The sequence below is a fragment of the Mesoplodon densirostris genome, chromosome 10 (assembly GCF_025265405.1).
Source record: "Mesoplodon densirostris isolate mMesDen1 chromosome 10, mMesDen1 primary haplotype, whole genome shotgun sequence".
NCBI classification, from domain to species: Eukaryota; Metazoa; Chordata; class Mammalia; order Artiodactyla; family Ziphiidae; genus Mesoplodon; species Mesoplodon densirostris.
The window spans coordinates 22,886,682-22,900,210 of record NC_082670.1 but is presented as its reverse complement, the minus strand read 5'-3'; the positions used below and the strand labels follow the sequence as shown (position 1 = coordinate 22,900,210).

At 40.9% G+C, this 13,529-nt stretch overlaps 3 non-coding genes across 3 annotated transcripts; 2 read left to right on the top strand and 1 right to left on the bottom strand.

Annotated features, from left to right (window-relative positions):
• Positions 1-4,894: 4,894 nt before the first annotated feature.
• Positions 4,895-4,966, bottom strand: TRNAA-AGC (transfer RNA alanine (anticodon AGC)). Its single transcript has one exon. It is a non-coding gene; the product is annotated as a tRNA-Ala (tRNA).
• Positions 4,967-9,686: 4,720 nt separating this feature from the next.
• On the top strand, positions 9,687-9,759 carry TRNAF-GAA (transfer RNA phenylalanine (anticodon GAA)). The gene has a single exon. It is a non-coding gene; the product is annotated as a tRNA-Phe (tRNA).
• A 747-nt stretch (positions 9,760-10,506) lies between these two features.
• Positions 10,507-10,613, top strand: LOC132498122 (U6 spliceosomal RNA). The gene has a single exon (XR_009533734.1). It is a non-coding gene; the product is annotated as a U6 spliceosomal RNA (small nuclear RNA).
• The last annotated feature ends 2,916 nt before the right edge of the window (positions 10,614-13,529 follow it).

Below are 13,529 nucleotides of genomic sequence, written 5' to 3'. Positions count from 1 at the left end.
TCCCTAAGAGATGAAGTAATTACTTGGCCACCAGTTCACAGCCAACATCTAACAGGGCAAGTTTCAATGCCAGGCAGATTTCCTTTAGAACACCTACTCCAGGTCTTTTCTTTAGAGATGGAAGTCCTGAAGTCAAAAGACCAGTTGAGATTAGTGGCTTTTGGATTTATTACTCTTTGAAAATGTCATTATCACTCACAGGAAAAGAAGTGGTGCCACATAATCATATAATGATGAGCAGTTTTCAATTCTTTGGGGAAATTGGGAAGAGAGAAACGAATGAACTCATAATACTCACCATGAAATAAAATACCTTAAGTCCAGCAATATGGTCTGCAAACCCTGCTGTGACATTTTGTAGGGGACACTACAGCTCTGGTTTTGGACACCTAAACGAATGGAAGACAGAAAAGAAGGAGGAAAACAAAGTAATCCTGAGAGCTAGTGATTACAGTATCACTTTCAAATGGAATTTTCTCTGCAATAAAGAGAATGCAAAGGAGATTTGCAACTAGGATAATATCTACCAAATGAATTAGCTGAATGTATATCCAGTAACTAGATTTATAGATTTGGATAGCTCACTAGGTAAACTTTTGGAGTTTTTAAACCGGGGAAACAAAGTGTGAATCCCTAGGGGCTCAGGGCCTTCTGTTTGAATTTGTTCTCCAGTTATTTCTAACCGGCAAAAGGCTAATGAAAGCTTGCCTGTTCTTAAAGTTTGAGTATTTACAAGTTCTGAGACCCTATACTTTGTGGTTGGTAAACTATTGCCTGCGAGCTAAGAATGGTTTGGGAACGTTAAAAGGTTGAAAAAATAAAACAAAAAAGAGTATTAGTTGACATGTGAAGTTTATATGAAATTCGAATTTCAGTGCCCATATATAAAGTTTTATTCGAACACAGCCACTTCATTCATTTACATACACATCGTCTGCGGCTGCTTTCGGGCTACAACAGAGAGTGGTTGCAACAGAGACGGTATGTGTCACCCTTTTCCCTTCCCACTTCTGCTGTGCGCACTACACATCACAGTGACTCAGCGACCATTCCCCAAGTTTTTCAATGTCACACGCATAATATTTTATTATTTTAAAAAATCAGCAGTGCTTACTGCTCACAGGGTATTAATATGTTGGAGCACTATGTAAACTCAAAGAAATCATAAAATGCATTTATTAGCTTGGTTAAAAACAAACCCAAAACCATTTGAAAACAATAAAAGTGTGCTTCAGCTGTGAGCTCCTTTATGGCTGAACTATGGCACAGCTTTTAACATGCTAATGGAATACAATGTATTTTTCTCTTTTTCTTGATTCTTCCTCTCTTACAATCTTCAAAACTGCTGAGAAATGGAATCCAATAACGCTATAAATTTGCAAAAAATATATATACTTACTGTACATATATACAGTAACTCCCCTACATAGGAATCTTCAAGTTGCAAACTTTCAAAAATGTGAACATGCGGTCCATCAGTGTCAGGCGAGAGTGAAACTGCAGCTTGCCCTCCGTCTCCTGTTTTTGACGATTCTTCAGCTCTTCCAGCTCCCACCTCCTCTCCCCCCTCCAGTCAGTATCTCTTCTTGCCTGTTCACTCAATGCCAGCCCCTGTATGCCAGCTGTTATACTGTACTACTGTTCTGTAAGATTAAAATTTTTTTTGTGTTTTTTTAATGTATTATTTGTGTGAAAAGTATTATAAACCTATTACAGTACAGTACTATATAGCCAATTGTGTTAGTTGCGTACCTAGGCTAAATTTGTTGGACTTACGAACAAATTGGACTTACGAACTCACTCTTGGAACAGAACTCCTTCATATACATGAACGTTACCAAACTAAACACTCATCACAATATTCTCAACTGACAGGAAAGCTGTCACAAAAATTAGGAATTTTAAAATGGCATATCTCATTACAACAGACTTTCTTCCCAAACAAAATCAATAGTTAAATTTTTTATTTTTAATTTTAAAATTTTTACACAATTTTAAAGGTTACTTTCCATTTACAGTTATTACAAATTATTGGCTTTGTTCCCCTTGAGCCTGTCTTACACCCAAGTCTGTTCCTCCCACTCCCCAACCCCTCTATTGCCCCCCCCAACTGGTAACCACTAGTTTGTTCTCTACATCTGTGAGGCAGCATCAGTAGTTGATTTTTAAAAATAAGACAAATGATTTGTCATCGTTTCTTTTGACTCCTGATGAGTCCATAGGTGTTACCAATATTACTCAGTTGTTTATTCAAGGAGTCAGTGCCCGTTTGAAGCGACTGAAGAAATAACCCGCATGAATAGTCTACATGGAAAACTCCAGGTGAGAATATTTTGTAAGAAGTTGAACAAACAATTCATTACAACCGGAAGTGAAATCTGCTACAATATGTTAGAACTGGTGGCAGAAAAAAAAAAAAAAAGGCTTAGTTAAACAAGTTTTAAAACTCGTGAAAAATGTAAACCTGTGGTTTTTTGCAGATACTTGTGGTAAACATTTGAATGTCATAGGTCATTGAACAATGAGATATCAGTGGAATCAACCATTGCCATTTTTGCAAATTTATTGAGAATGTAAGACGAGGCAGTGGCTTCCTAAATTGTGAGCCTTAGTTTAGGGCTGAGATTAACCCTGGAAGTGCTGGGAATGGAACCCAGGGCCTCATGCGTGCTAAGCACGCTGTCTACCACTAAGCTACACCCCCTGCTGAGGGTGCTTAAAATATTCTATATAGCAGGTTGCCACTATTACCTGCAGATATTCCAAGATTTAAGCTACCCTGCTCTTTCTGAAACCCTCAAGAGAAGAGACATTGTATTCTGAAGTGAAAGGTGTCTAAATACAGGTAGAATCTTTCAAAAGTATTGGACCCTCCAAGGACTGCTCCTAGCTGATTTCCTGAGTGGCAGTTCCTGTCCACCACCAAGGGGAGTGTCGGATGGAATATTCTTTTGTGTCTTCAACTTCTTTCTTTTCTGTCTACAGCGCTCTCAGAAAAATATAAAAGATAGTGCAGAGGAATACAAAGACCGGTGCCATGAGAACTGCTCAGGAAATTTAGGTCCACCAGGGAGATAAGAGTGAAGTGTAATTAACTCACAATATGGGCATGAAATGAAGAGCGAAGTCAGTCACTACTTTACTAAACCGCTGCGCCCAGCATCTTTGTCTGGAAACTCGGGAAGCAGCATTCTGCCCAGGACGCTGCATCTCTAGCTCTGAGACCCCTAAGGACAGAAGACAGGAAAGAGGCTTAGAAAAGACGTTCCCGTCGATATTGCGCCCTTTCAGACAGAACGTTTTCCACAGTAAGGCGAACACGAAGGAAGCAAAAGAAATAAATTATTTATAAGACCTCCTCACACCTGGGCAGGTCCTCAAAACCTATCTGTCCCTGAGGCGCAAAAAAGTAGAAGTTTCCTGCCTTTATTCAAATGTGTACCACTGTCAACCCAGACACGCGTGTTTTTTTGTGTGTGTTTTTTGTTTGGTTTGGTTTTTTGAGGAAATCCTGTCATAGATGGAGGAGGGGAGGGGCAGGAAATTATGTAATTTAAAAACTCCCCCAAATGACTCTGAAAGGTCAGCAGGGCTCGGTTGTTCCTAGACTAATGCTGAGAACGGGAGAGCTGAAGGGGGACGGAGAAGAGAGGGGATGAAGAGCGGAGAGTATCCTGTGGGGCGGGGAAGACAGTTGAGTGGGAGAAGCAGCAGCCAAGGAGGAGCAGGAGAACGAGACGCTAGAAGGAAGTTTGGGAATGAGAATTAAGCACCAGTAATATTTGGATGAGGGAGTATGTGGATGTATCCAAGGTCTTTACCTCTTCTGCATATCTACAGGTCCACCGCAAGAGAAGCTCCATTATTCTAAGCGAAGTAGGTGAAAACGTTATGTCTCACAAGAATCCAGTTTGTTTTGTTCCAGTTATCGTAGTCTGAGAGCTACTAGCTGCTCTTTTCCTCGCTGGTTAAACAAGTTGAGCACTTTGTAGGGCGCTCGTGTGGTTGAATTTTTGTTTGCGGTGCAGTACTGCTGGAATTGATAGCTTTATAAAGAGCAGCTGGAAAGCCACATCTGGATTCCCGTGTGACTGTAGTGGGAGCAATGTTGAGCGTAGAAGCGGGGTCTGCCGGTGGCTTTGGGCTTACGTATCTGAGGCAGCAACTGATTTTTAGCGCATTGGGCTTGGAATGTGAGGGACAAATGAGAAAGAAGGGTAAGCCGGACAACAAACAAATACTTTTGAATAGATGTCCAAGAATACAAGTGTCAGCACCTTGGATAGCGCATCAAACTTTCGACCTGAAAGTCGACCGTTTAAGTCTCTGAGAGCAGGTTCTTTAGTTCTTACATTCTTGTTTCTTACTCATACGCAGAAGTCAGTCCTCGGAAACCCAGTTTTCTTCTAGGTATCTTTCAGGACATTTTCAGTGTTCTCCTTTACTGCTTATATTCTACACTTCTCCCAGAGGGAGTCTGAAGAGCAATAGTTTGAACAGACTTTCTCTGTTCCTCTCCCGTGGATCTTTGCTTTAAGGCCAATGCTATTTCCACCAAAGACACATGAGGATCAGAAGTACCTGGCTTCACTCTGGCTACTTCAGAAGTCATCACTCAATACCTAAGAATAGTAAGGGTGGGGGCAGGCATCCCTTATGCTGTGTGTACCCCACGGCATAGCTGTGATTGTTCAAGATGGCTAGAGAGCAAATGGCTAATAAAAGCATGAATAAACGGTTTGAGTAACTCAGCAAGAGCATCGTTGTATTCCACAGTGACAAAGAAGATTGTGGCACCAGGACAAGGCAGGAAACTTGGATATTCTCTCACTCAGAAAGCCTAAGACACTCCTGGTTGGTTTGACGCGGCCCCCAATAAAGAGGGATACCAAAGTGGAGGTGCCGGGGATTGAACCCGGGGCCTCGTACATGCTAAGCACGTGCTCTACCACTGAGCTACACCCCCAGCATGTCCAGGGTGTTTCATTCATACTAGAAATTTTTCCATGAATTAACTTACTTGCGCTCTAGGGAGCGCACTCCACCCAACGTAAATGTCTCTTGCAAGAAGCGCTCCGCCAAGCTATTCCGTGCCACTGTGCCTGACATAGCATCAGAGTCACTGTCTCCCAAGAAGACGCTCCTTCCACTCAGATTTGAGACCCACTATGTCTACCCATCCTTAACATCTGGTGATTCAGCCAAACATATGTTCTAGGATCACGTTCTTGAAATCTACAGTGTAAGTGAATTGTATTAAAGACTTTTTTTTTCCCTTCTGGTACAGATGCCAGTTGCTGCTTAGAGGTCCTTTCTGGAGGTTCTTTCCTCTGATAGGCAAACCTTCCTAATACACTATCTTCTGGCGCTCTGTTTTCCCCTAGTCCTGTCATCTCTCATCATCATTTCCTTCCCTTTCACTGCAGAATTTAGCCTCCAGCTCAGGCTTCTCCAGTCCAAATTCCGTCATTGTTATCAATGATTAGGGTTTTTGCTGTTATTCTGTTTTGAACACACACACACACAACACATATGTAATCATGGGAGTGACATCAAAACTAACTGGTCTCCCAGGTTTCTTAATACATCTCATTTTCTTACAGGAATTTTATATCAAACCTTTGGAATCCAAATGGAACTATCATAATCCAACAATTGTGCTTTGTTAACTGACCTATTTTGGTTGTGATTTCATTTACAGTTTTAAAATAAAAATATAAAGTTTACTTGGAAAAATCTAGGAAATTTGCAGGATAAGAAATTCCAATATACTTGCTACTCAGCATCACACTTTTAATTTCATTTTACTTTGAGGTTTTATGTGTGTGTGTGCATTGGGGAGTATTGTGAGGTTTAGTCACTGTGAAATGACCCATAAAAGAATAACCTCTTTATTGTGTGTGTGTCAGTGCTGTATGTATGATGTATATGTGTGAGAATTTATGTGACATTTCGTATCTTGATTTCACTGCTTAATTAACCAGTGACATGAGGGAATGAGATGAACATCCCTGGGCATTTTAACAATTACTTGAGCCTTCTCATTTTCCTTACTGACAAAACATCACTGTAGCTGACATGCCATCACTGGTAGAGTTTTGCCCTTTGTCTGGAATGTCCAAATTTGTCTGGAATGTCCAGGAGATAGTATTAAACATTCTTAAATGAAGGATAAGTTCACCACTCAGATTAGAGTAGTGAAAACTGAAAGCAGATGAAAGAATAGGGTCACAAAGATTCAGGTTTGACCAATCCAATTCTTCTCTAAATCAATAACTTCTTTCTTGATATTCCTTCATATGGATACTAAATCTCTTCATTTAACTTAATTTTGCCATATGTTCATCCAGCATTTCCAAGCCAGCATCTTTGATGCAACCTTTCATTTCTAGCACCTCCATTACTGTCCTATTTCACTCTCTTAAACCATGCTTGCACAGACTTTTCCCACTTTCCTCTCTATATTACCTTACTTACCTTTTCCTGCTCAATAGCAAAGTTGAATTCATAACCCTTTACTCCACTTCAAGGGCCTCATCATCACTGTTGAACTCTGTCTTCCCAACGAACATTTGATTGAAAGAAATAGAAAAGAAAAACCTGGCTCATGTAGGATCTCTTGAACCTGAGGCAACAAACACAACAGATTCACCTCATCAGGTTTGAGGACTCAGTGCCATTGGCAGTACCATTGAGGAGCATGAAAGAAAAAGAACAGAAAGAGGGAAAAAAGTAAGACAGTCTCGGTCAATTATCTTTAAGAAGGCATTATTCTTTCAACTGTGCCTTGGTCAGTGCAATAGCTGTGGGCTAAGGAGAAGCAAATCTGCCTAGTGATGATCCCTTCTCTGTGCTTCTCTACTCTTCTACCTCCAAGCATGATTATCTTCTATAGTCAGCAGAAGTAGGGGGCAATGGATCATCAGTCTTTCTGAGCAAGTAATCTGGTGTTAAGACATTTACTTTGGGTGGAGTGCACCCGCTAAAGCTCATTAAATTAATTCACAGAACAATTGGTGATTTTGCGAGACTCACCAAATCCTCACTAATTTCTAATATGAATGAAACAAGTCATAAGCACTGGGCGGGGGGGTGCAGCTCAGTGGTAGAGCGTGTGCAGCTCAGTGGTAGAGCGTGTGCTTAGCATGTACGAGGCCCCTGGTTTAATCCCCGGTACCTCCACTTAGGAGTCCCTCTGTTGGGAACCACTACAGAATAACATTAATTATTCTTTACAGTGGCTCAGCAACTCCCAGCGTTGAGAAAAGTGCAGAAGAGTGGCAGGTGGTTAAGTAAATCCAGAAGTGTTCTGATTTAGCCAAAAGAGTGTTACCCATCCTTATTGGGATTATGAAAAGAGGTCAGATGTTTGTCATGAGGAGTCACATATCCTTATTGGGATTATGAAGGGAGGTCAGATTTTTGTCATGAGGAATTATTCGCCTCTCAGTAATTTACACAAATTAGCTGACCACACATTCCTCCCTTCAGTTCCTAAAGTGAATTCTTCAGAGTACTGATTTAGGGAAATTAGGGATTTTAGGCTGTCAAGCTTTCCTTGACATCACTTAATAAACCCCCTTTCCACACTGTTTTTATCTTTTTAAATAAAATCATGCCTTTTATTCATAAGTTCCAATCACAAAGAGACACCAGAAAAATCACCTAAAGACTTTGGAGTCCAAATAAAAGTTATCAGTGGAATAGAGAGGAAGCAAAATGCCCCTGTGTCTGTTAGCTATAACAGTGAAAAGACCACTTCCTCTCTCTGATTCGTGCATCCATGAGTCCTGATGAGAGAGACACACATTCCCATTATTAGTCACTGATTAAGAGTATTCACCATATCCTGGATATCATTACACAGTCCCCCCCCCAAAGTATTGTCTCTCAGCTCATACAATAACCAAGTGTTCAAAAGGTCATTCCACCATCCTATCAGGCCAGCTGCTTCAGGGTTAGGGGCTTATGGTGAGGCCAGTGAATTCGAAAACATTAGCCCATTGCCAAATTTTATTTGCTATAAACTGGCCTCTTGTCTCAGAAACAGTGCTGTGGATGCTGTTGAATAAGACATTCAGTAAATCCATGGTTGGTGGTTTTGGCAGAAGCATTGTGGGAGGTGAAGGAAAATCCACATACAGAATAAGTATTTATTCCAGTGAGATATACACAGTCCCCCTAATACAGAATTGGTCAAATATAATGAACCTGACACCAGGGGTTTAGCTGCTTCCCCCATGGAATGATAGCTTGTGAGGGCTCAAAGTTTGTCTGTGATATTGGTAGTTTAGTCACTTAGCAGTGGTTTGAACTACATCATTTTGGTGCATAGAGGTGCATGTTGCTGAGCCTGTGTATGACCTCTGTTCCTGTCATCATGGCCAGTTTGTCCATAAGCTCACTGGGCAAGTAGAGTGGTGGCTAAAGAGAAGCTTCCAGACATCAACAGAATGGGTCATCGTGTCCAACTGCCTATTAGACCCCCTCTGAGGAGCTTGTTCTCTGGAGGGCATTTACATGGAAACAAATATCCTAGACTCTGCACATTTGGGGAATTCTATCTACCTGCCTCTTTCCCAGACCTCTCTGTCACCACTTTTTCAATAATTTTCTTTCCAAGCCCCTAATCACCAGCCAAACTATTAGCCACCTCTCATGAATTAGTGTAGATCCCTACCCTACAAGCGAAATGAACAGTCATGTGCCCTGCTTGAAGTAACGCCCACTGAGAGGGTTTACCTTCACCACCAACATTCAGGTACTATGGAAGCTGCTCACCTTTGTGTGGTCCCAGTATATGAGCAGAACCACCTATAAACCAGGTCTGGTTCTTTTTTTTTCCCTTCTTCTTCTTCTTTAGTTGTAGGAACTCCCTATACAGCTATAGAGGATTGAAGAATGGAGGATTGTACCAAGTGTAGGAGCCATGGGAACATAAGCTACTTTCTCATGCAAATTACTCATGTGTGTAGGCCCTGCTCATATATTCTATTTATACTTGAATATGAAATGGTGCTGTGCCCTGTTTATTACCTCACAATGCTAAATGATTTCCTTGCCTGGCTAACGAAGGAGCCAATCAAAAGCTGATTTGGTTGTAGTCTCATTTTCATTTTTGAAGGAATTTTTGTGAAGAAATTCTGTTATGATGAGATATGCCATTTCAAATTTTCTAAATTTTGTGACAGTTGATTTCCTGTCAGTTGGGAATATTGTCTCAAGTGTTTAGTCTGGTAATATTTATGTATATGGTATTCCTTTAGCAAATTCACAGCATCATTGGACTCCATTTCTCAGCATTTTTGGAGATTGTGAGAGATGAAAGGATGAAAAGAAGAGAAAAATAAGGGACCCCCCCAATAATATTTTCTTTAGTTTCCTTTAGTTTCTGAGCTGTATCTGGGTCAACTGACAGGATGTAGAGGAGTGGAAAGGCTTTCTATTGAATCCCTCATTATTACCCTTTTTCAAATTCTCCCACCTTTACGTGTTCATCCAATACTGCCAGGAATTGGATGCAACTGGCATACGTGGAAGGCAATAGATTCCAGGTCTTTCCGGATAGGCAAGTATATTGGACAATTAGGCAGCCATACTTAAGGAATCTGAAAACGTCTAAAACGGAAGTTGAAAACAATCTAAATATTAAAAAAGAAATGTCAGGGACATGGGTTTTTCAGGTAGCCGAAATAGCTCAGTTGGGAGAGCGTTAGACTGAAGATCTAAAGGTCCCTGGTTCGATCCCGGGTTCTGGCACACTAAGAGTTTTAGTTGATCCCGAGGGTGAGTTTCCTTCCTGCGCATTAATAAGGAATGTCGTAATGCAGCAGCCCCCAACATTTTTGGCACCAGGGACCGGTTTCGTGGAAGACGATTTTTCCACGGACGGGGGTGTGGATGGTTCAGGCGGTAATGCGAGCGATGGAGAGCGGCGGGGAGCGGCGGGGAGCGATGGAGAGTGGTGGGGAGCGACGGGCAGTGGCAGATGAAGCTTCGCTCGCTCGCCGGCCGCTCACCTCCTGCTGTGCGGCCTGGTACCTAACAGGCCGCGGACCGGTACCTATTCACTCGGATGATGCCCACGAATGTTGAATTCCTTTAGCATGCTAAAGCCTAATTGCACAATAAAAACAATGTTGCGCCATAGTTCACACTTTTGTTTTGTTTTGTTTTCACATGATATGCAAGCACTACTAATAAAAGTAATAACAATAAAATGTTATGGTTCAGAGATGCACGGGACACTGAAAAACTTGAGGAAAGATCACTGAGTAGCTGCAATGCGTAGTGCGCACAGCAGCAGTGGGAAGGGAAAAGGGTGCCACGAGCTGTCTCTGTTGCAATTATTCTCCGTGATGGCCCGAAAGTAGCCATAGACGATGTGTAAAAGAAGTGGCTGTGTTCGAATAAATCTTTATATATGGACACCGAAATTTGAATTTCATATAAACTTCACCCAATACTATTTTTCGTTTTATTTTTCACCTTTAAAAATAAAAAACGGTACTCCTTTCGGCAACACTTATACTAAAACTGGAAAGATACAGAGAAAATTCCCATGACCTCTGCGCAAGGATGACATGCACATCCATGAAACTTTCCAAAACCATTCTTAGCTCGAACGCAATAGTTTATCAGCCACTAGCATAGAAGAGTCCATTGTAAATATTCAGAACATCAAGCAGGCAAGATTTCAGCAGCCTTTTGCCAATTAGAAATAACTGGAGAATAAATGTAAACACATGGAACCTGAACCCCTAGGGATTCAAACTGTTTCCCCAGATTAAAAATTCTGAAATTTACCTAGTGAGCTACCCGAATCTACAGGTCTAGCTAGTGGACATGTATTCAACTGATTTATTTGGTAGATATTGTCCTAGTCGCAAACTCCTTGGCATTCTCTTTATTGCAGAGAAAATTCCATTTGAAAGAGATGCTATAATGCCTCACTCTCAGGAATACTTTGTTTTCCTCTCTCCTGTCTTCTGCGTTCCTTGAGGCGTCCAAAACCAGAGCTGTAGCGTCCCCTACAAAATGTCACAGCAGGGTTTGCAGGCCATATTGCTGCATTTAAGGTGTTTTATTTCGTGGTACATATTATGAATTCATTCCCTTCTTTCTCATTTCCCCACAGCATTGACAGCTGCTCAACATTAAGTAATTATGTAGGGCCATCCCGTTCCCTGTGAGTGATAATGATATTTTCAAACGGAAATGAATCCAAAAGTCATTCTATCTGTCTTTTGATTCCAGGATTCCTGACTGTAAAGAAGGATCTGGAGCTGGTGTTCTAGGAAATCTGCTTGGCTTTGAAACTTGCCCTGTTACATGTTGGCTGTGAACTAGTGGCCAACTAATTACTTCACCTCTTAGGGAGTCTGTTTATCAAGGAGGTGATATAATCATTTAATGTAACCCATTGTTATTACTATTATCCACTTGTTACCTCCAGCTACATTAAACAAGCACTGTTTTTTATTTTGAAAGTTTGAAAAAATAAATGTGTCATATTGACCACAGTCAGAACTCAACCTAGAGTTCTGTGAGCAGGATTTCAAGTTGCCCTTGGGAAACCCAACAAGTTTCAAGGCCTCAAAACTCAAACTCTCCAACACCTGGCAGTAAGTGATGCTCATCATCTATCACTCACTGGGAAGAGACTTCTTCATTCAGTTCAAGTGCAGTTGCTCTTAGATTTGGGAAAAGTGTGAAATCAATAAATTAAATGGCATAAATAAGAAAAATAAAAAGTGGAAAGACCCATCCCCAATCCCTCAAGTTTGGTGAGGGTGGGGGAAGCAATGTACATTTTCTATAGTGAAGAACATGGGACTTACAGGTAATTTCAGTTAAAGGAAACATCATCCTACTAAAAACATGAGCCACAATTTTGTTTCCTTAGCTTTTCCTCCACCGTATTCTAGATAATAATAAGCTAGCAATAATAATAAGCTAATAAGCTAGGTAATAAGCTAGCGATCAGTGTCTGGTGTGTGCTGGGAAAAAATTGCTGCTCCCAGAGCTTCCTGCCTATTCAAGTAATGGAGCCACGACAAAAATCTAGAGAGAAAGCTATAATTGCCTTATTTCAAGGGTTTGGGGGTTTCTTATGTCTTCTAGCCCACTAATCCTTTAGGCAACACTGAAGGTCACAAAATGGCTCTAGATTTTTCTATGAATGAACCCACAACGAACTTACGGAATCCTACTCTAGCCAAAATACATGTGATTTTAGAACTTTAATTCAACAAGTGTCTGAGTAATCTGTTTGAGCCACTGGCCTCTCAATTCAGACTGAACTTTTGAAGTCCCCATGTTCTGTAACAGACAACAGAGTCATTCTTACCATCCTCAGAGCAAAAGTTGAGGATCCTTTGACGCTGGCCATCTCCTCACTCAGACCTAGTATTTCAGTCAGCTCTCTGGTCTAGCAGTCTTATTTCATCCATTACTTTGTATTCCTTTATTGTTTCTTATTCATTTTAATGCTCAGTGTTTCCAAGATTGTCTCGAAGATACTGTAATCTGTTGAGCATACTATCATCTTTAAGCACTTTCTTACGTTCTGACTCAGAATGATATTCTAGGTGACAGCAAATTCTTACAATGGGGATCTGTATGAAGAAATTAAGTTGTGGCGCTAGTTCTCCCAGTTGTTCCTTGAGTGTCACTGATTCTAGGCTCTTCTTTTCCTTCTTCTATTCACCTTTTGTAGGTTGGCAAGTGTAAATAGATCCTAGGAATGTACCTTTCTGCCTAGCATGAAGATGCCTTTCTCTTCACGTAGCCTGGAAAGAGAATGCAATAAAGGAATTTCAGAAATAATGGAACCGTACATAAGGGATTTTTGTACTAACAATTTCAGGTTCTGTAAACACAAGGCAGATAGATATTGTCATTAAATTTTATTCCATGAGCAAAAAGAGTAAGGGGGTGTAGTTCAGCACGTGCTTAGCATGCTCGAGGCCCCCGGTTCAATCTCCAGCACCTCCAATCGCAGGCGAGTGTTTCCTATTCTGTGTGTTGAGACCAGCTCCTTGTGAGTGTTCGTATTTCTGCCTAAAACTGGCCTTCGTTTTTTGGAATCACTTCTATCCTCATCATATTGAGCTACCTCCTTATTTTGCGGTGGGCGGGGGGGAGTGAAATATGGGAATTCCCTGGCGGTCCAGTGGTTAGGACTCCACGCTTTCACTGCTGAGGGCGTGGGTTAAATCCCTGCTTGGGGAATTAAGATCCTGCAAGCCACACGGCGCCGCCAAAAAAATTTTTTTTTAAAAAGTGAAATACATCTAGTTTAGCATTCAGTAAATTAGTTTAAGTAGAAATAATGTAATTTTAAATGGCTTTTTAAACTAATGACATCAAACTGTAAGTTTAAAAAGCAACTTAAAAGGGTTTAAATATGATAAGATACAGAAAGACATACTCATAATTTCTCAGATCTTCATGCACTTTTGAGTCGAAGTGACAAATTAGCTCTAATATATCACACACTGTAACATGCTCCCTCTGCACATGACTAT